Source organism: Panulirus ornatus, chromosome 18 (genome assembly GCF_036320965.1).
Source record: "Panulirus ornatus isolate Po-2019 chromosome 18, ASM3632096v1, whole genome shotgun sequence".
NCBI lineage: Eukaryota > Metazoa > Arthropoda > Malacostraca > Decapoda > Palinuridae > Panulirus > Panulirus ornatus.
In genome coordinates, this window is record NC_092241.1 from 57149384 (window position 1) to 57155416 (window position 6033).

At 43.2% G+C, this 6033-nt stretch overlaps 1 protein-coding gene across 5 annotated transcripts in view; it reads left to right on the plus strand.

Moving 5' to 3' along the window:
• The first annotated feature begins 633 nt into the window (after positions 1-633).
• Positions 634-6033, plus strand: part of LOC139755139 (uncharacterized) — a 59014-nt gene continuing 53614 nt past the window's right edge. The window contains exon 1 of one of the 5 annotated variants that reach the window (XM_071673284.1): positions 634-787. The gene's annotated coding sequence lies outside the window, so the exon portion shown is untranslated. The remainder of the gene's footprint in view (positions 788-6033) is intronic. The other 4 variants (XM_071673287.1, XM_071673286.1, XM_071673288.1 and 1 more) reach the window with 4 other exon arrangements.

Consider the following 6033-nt stretch of genomic DNA (forward strand, 5'->3'; position numbering starts at 1 on the left):
ACGTATATATCATTTCATTTATTTATTACACTTTGACGCTATCTTCCGCGTTAGCGAGGTAGCGCAAGGAAACAGACGAAAGAATTGCCCAACCCACCCACATACACATGTATATACATAAACGCCCCCCCCCCCCACACACACACATATACATACCTATACATTTCAACGTATGCATAATATACATACACAGACATATAAATATATACACATATACATATTCATACATGCTTCCTTCATCCATTCTCGCCAACACCCCGCCGCACATGAAAAAACAACAAAGGCCACATTCGTTCACAGTCTCTAGCTGTCATGTGTAATGCACCGAAACCACACCATATATATATATATATATATATATATATATATATATATATATATATATATATATATATATATATATATATATATATATATATATATATATATATATATATATATATATATATATATATATATATATATATATATATATATATATATATATATATTAGTAGTAGCATATCATCTTTTTCTACCCGCAACAGGAGGCAGATCAAGCGATTACGACGGTATTCGCGTGATGGAGCCGATGGTGATATATGGCAACGACAACATGGGCTTGCCTTGAGGTGTGGGAGGGTGGGGCTGTCCACACTGGGGGAGGGCGGGTGGAGAGTGTGACAGAGTTAGGCACTAGGCAGTGTGGCACGCGACTCCGTTTAGTTTGCTACTTGCTCTGTGTGTATTCATCCACAGAGCAGCGCCCTCTTTCTCTCTCTCCCTCTCTCTCACTCATGTGATACTGGTAAGATGAAATGTTTTACACACACACACACACACACACACACACACACACACACACACACACACACACACACAGTGTAACAAATCGAGACCACTGTAATACGAAGCAAAACTTATGAGTTGGAGGATGTATAGAACAGTTGTATGTTATAACGGTTGTGACCAGTCAGGAGGGTTATAGCGTTGTGCTCTTATGCAAGTTCTCCTGTGTTTACAAGCGCAGGAGCAATGGTATAAGTACAATGGTAAAAGAAAGTAACAAGAGTAAAAAAAAAAGATGGGTTGGAGGGTCAAATATATTCCGATTTGTTATAGTCCACAAGAGTACTCTGTAACCAGCTGTTACAAGGTGTTACTGTTACCCTGGTACAAGGTGTTACTGTCACTGTTACAAGGTGTTACTGTTACGCTGGCACAAGGTGTTACTGTCACACTGTTATAAAGTGTTACTGTTACGCTGGCACAAGGTGTTACTCAATGTTACACTGGTACAAGGTGTTACTGTTACACTATCACAAGGTGTTACCGTTACACTGTTACAAGGTGCTACCGTTACATTGTTACAAGGTGTTACTCATTGTCACACTGTTACAAGGTGTTACTGTTACACTGTTACAAGGTGTTACTCATTGTCACACTTACAAGGTGTTATTGTTACATTGGTACAGGGTGTTACTCACTGTTACACTGGTGTAAGGTGTTACTCTGTTACGCTTGTATAACTTGTTACTTACTGTTACACTGGTACTAGGTGTTACTGTTACATTGATGCTAGGTGCTAGTTACACTGGTACAAGGTGTTACTGTCAAACAGGTACAAGGTGTTACTCTGTCACACAGGTACAAGGTGTTACTCACTGTCACACAGGTACAAGGTGTTACTCAGTCACACAGGTACAAGGTGTTACTCACTGTCACACAGGTACAAGGTGTTACTCACTGTCACACAGGTAGAAGGTGTTACTCACTGTCACACAGGTACAAGGTGTTACTCACTGTCACACAGGTACAAGGTGTTACTCACTGTCACACAGGTACAAGGTGTTACTCACTGTCACACAGGTACAAGGTGTTACTCACTGTCACACAGGTAGAAGGTGTTACTCACTGTCACACAGGTACAAGGTGTTACTCACTGTCACACAGGTACAAGGTGTTACTCACTGTCACACAGGTACAAGGTGTTACTCACTGTCACACAGGTACAAGGTGTTACTCACTGTCACACAGGTAGAAGGTGTTACTCACTGTCACACAGGTACAAGGTGTTACTGTTACAGTGTCGGACTGTTGGAATCTTCCATCTTGATATTGTTCATGTTGAGTACAAAATGTTTATATTCTGTATCGAATTACACTTTTGAAGTTGAGTTCACGTGAAGTGTTGAACGGTGAGGATCAATGACTGTATTTACCACTCACAGTTGAGGAGGGCCAAGATGCCCGCCCGTCTGGAACGAATCTGGATTATCATTCGTTTATGTACAGTGCAAAACGGAAAGGGGAAAAATCGGATTTTTTCTTCTTTCTTTAAACGCAGACATGATTTATAGACACGATTTAAGAGCACCAGTTTTTTTTTTTTTCATTTTTGTTTACCTGTAATGTCTTTCACATTACCGACACCCTCCTCAGCTTTGGCATCCAATCCACCTACAACACACGGGGCCAGACTGCTCTCTATATCTCTGCGACAACTTATCACAGAGCATAATATGAGCTATGGGAATTGCAAACGTTCCGTCGACCAGTTTGCCGTGGCATTCTGGTGGAATACTGCACTTCTGCGCTCGCCACGCCACTGGCCTCTCCTGCATATAAGCCTACACAGGGGCAGAGAGCCCGCCCTTTCCTTGGAAGGGCCTTTCCTATCATCATTCATTCTGAGCGACCCTTCTCATGACCCTGCACATGGAAGTCCACTGTTAGCAAGTCCCTTCGTTAGTTGCGTCCTGAAGGCTTTGAGTTAGACTGACCGAGTTCGACTTCCGTATATATGACCCTAGGGAACAGGCCATAACCAACAGGCAAAGACCCTGTAACGGACCATTCGTAGGTCCGACGATCTAACAGAACAACGGAGGTGCCGTTACATCGTCGCGGCCATCTGTTGCGTTTTTTATTTTTTCTTCTAAAGCAACAAACAGGATCAACAAACATGTCTATTGGTTTATCCAGTCAAACCTTACACTCATCGTCTCTTTCTAAATCACCGGGTGTGCGTGTGTGTGTGTGTGTGTGTGTGTGTGTGTGTGTGTGTTTCCCTCAATCGACAGGGGAGTTCGAGCAGACAGCTCTAGCCGGAGCGTCAATGCTCGAGCCGACAAAGGCCCTGTGTCGCACCACATGTGCGTTGATCCTCACAAACAAATATTGGTCTGATCTCAAATCTTTTGACACACACACACACGTAATGTCACACCCGAAGCTGTGCCAGCAATGGTACACCAAAGAACGGCATGTCTTTCATCTCTATCATATGCTTACACCAGATCCATGAATGCCACGTACAAATCCTGCTTTATATTTTGAGTATCTTCTCACACAGTGTTAAGTAAAGACTTAGTCCACATATCCTCTACCATTCCTGAAACAATATTTTTCTTCCCCAGTCTGATGCTCTGTACAAACTTAAAAGGTACACTTAGCAGATTCATGCCTCTGTAGTTCGAACACTCATCTTTGTCCCCATTGTCTTTACGCAGTGGCACTATACAATATACATGCATTCCGCCAATCCTCAGGCACCTCACCATAACCCATAAAAACACTAAAAATCCTAACTAGCCAATCAACAACTCAGTCATTCTCTTTCTTAAAAATGTTCACCTGCAATGCCACTCACTCCAGCCACCTTTCCACATTTCATCTTTCGCAAGATTTAACACCACCACCCCTCTCTTCACCAAACCACTTTCCATGACATCTCTCACTCCGCACACCACCCCGGACCAAACACCCTACATCTGCCACCCGATCATCAAACGCACTCGACAGTCCTTCAAAATACTCACTCCATCTCCCCCTAATTCCATCAGCCACTGTTACCACTTTCCCTTTTGCTCCCTTCACCGGTGTTCCCACTCGTGCTCTTGCTTTTCTTATACTATTAACTTCTTTCCAAAATATCTTGTTCTTCCAAGAGTTTACCGATGCTCACTCACCCCAGCTTTCATTTGCCCTCTTTTTCAACCCCTGCACCAGCCTCTTAAACTCCTGCCACTTTCTCGTGTGCATTTCCCGATCATTTGCACTCCTTCCCTGTAAGCACCTCTCATACTCCTCTCTTTTCTCCTTCACTAGCAACTTAACTTTGTCATCCTAACGCTCGCTACTCTTACTCACCTGTCCACCTCCAACTTTCCTGCTTACCACCACTTCTCTCGCACATGTTAGCTCTGCTTCCCTGAAGATTCACAATCCTCATCCAATCCCCTTGCGTCCTTTAGTCTCATCTTTTGCCATCATACACTCAACTTCTCATGATATTTCTTCTTTCAAGTCTTTTTTTTTCCAAGCTTTTCTTTTTTTTTTTTTTTTTTTTTTTACGTTAGAGGCTCCATTTACGGACGAAAGTCCAAATCAAGACCAGGTCTCAACTGAATTAAAGAGATATCAATAAAAAGGAAAAAAGAAAACACAAGGAAAAAAATTCACGAATTTGGGAGAAAGTAAAAAACGTGTCTTTTAAAATGTGCGGCAGGTCATAGTTGTTGGGAAAGAAATGAGAGAGTAGAGCTTTCCTAAGCTTCGACGTGTTGGGAAAGAAACAGTTATCAAAACAGCCCACTCTTGAGTTCCCGACGGCCAAACAGTAATTATGTGACGCAGCAGCTTGCCGAGTATTGCGTGGTCTAGCTAGTGGTGGAGGGAGACACAAGCAGCCAGCTCTCAGGAGCGAAAACCAAAGTAATACCTATAGAAGAGGGAAAGTGAACCAACATTGCGGCGTAAGGCAAGGGGGTCAGGTTCGGAAGTTAGCCTGGGACAGTTTGTAAGTCGAATCGCCTTCGACTCAACTCTGTCAAGTCAGGATACAGAGCTAGAACCACCCCAGATGTGAGAGCGGTACTCCATACAGGGACGAATCAATCCCTTGTATAAACGAAACAACTGTTCAGAAGAGAAGTTTCGACATCTAAACAGGACTCCAAGTTTCCTAAAGGCAGACTTAACTGTTTCAGTAATGTGCTACGAGTTTCCACGAAATAGTGAACGTTACAGTAATGCCAAGTATGCTCAGTGATTCAAGAGGTGGAATTACGGAACCGCCAGAGGAGAGACGAGAGTTATGAGGAGTTTTGATAGAGAAATGGGTAGAAACTGGGTCTTGGAGGCATATCCCATTGAGATATCCTGTCCATGTCTGAGTTTATTGAGGAGACTGTGTCTAGACGAGATGCAGATAGAGTGGGAGAAGAGGTGCAGAATTTAAGTATGTTGGGGGGAATGTAGCGTTGAGCGTACTCGGTTCTCTGTGAAATTTAGGAAATTGTTTACAGAAATGGAGAAACACTGTAGGAGACAGGGCAGAACGTTAAGGGACACCGCTGTTGATGGAGAAAGGGTGAGAAGCTGATCCATTAAAAACCAGGGAGATAAATTGGCCAGAGAGGAAGTTAGATATGAAGGAGCAAAGTGAGGGAGGGAGGCCTAGAGAAGGGAGATGAGACGAGACACCAGTGTCACACCCTGTCGAAAGCCTTAGATATATCAAGGGCAACTTCATATGACTCCTCAAAATCTTCAGGGATGATGACCAGACAATAGCAAGATAGGAAAGAATATCACCAGTGGATTTCGCCTTACGGAAGCCATACCGGTGATCAGAGAGAAGACTGTGATTTTCGAGGCGTTTAAGTATTTTTGAAGTTGAGGAAGGATTCAAAGACTTTGGAAATGGTAAATGTCAAATCAACAGGACGATACTTAGAGAGGTCAGAACGGTCATCCTTCTTAGGGATAGGATGTACCAACACATGCTTCCGAGGAAGATGAAAAGTTGTGGTTTTAAACAGAGACGGAACAGATGAGCAAAGCACTGGTGGAGGTTCAGTAGCACACTCACTCAGTACACGGGGATGGACACCATCAGGACCTTGTTTGTGTCCAGAGAGTAAAACGCTTTTCGGATGGTCAGAAATGAGATTACGGGAAGAGGCATAGGAACAGTGAGAGGAGCATCAAGGGGTGAAGGAATGTTAGTCATCCAAGGTCGAGTTACAGGAGAAACGGAAAACTACTTTC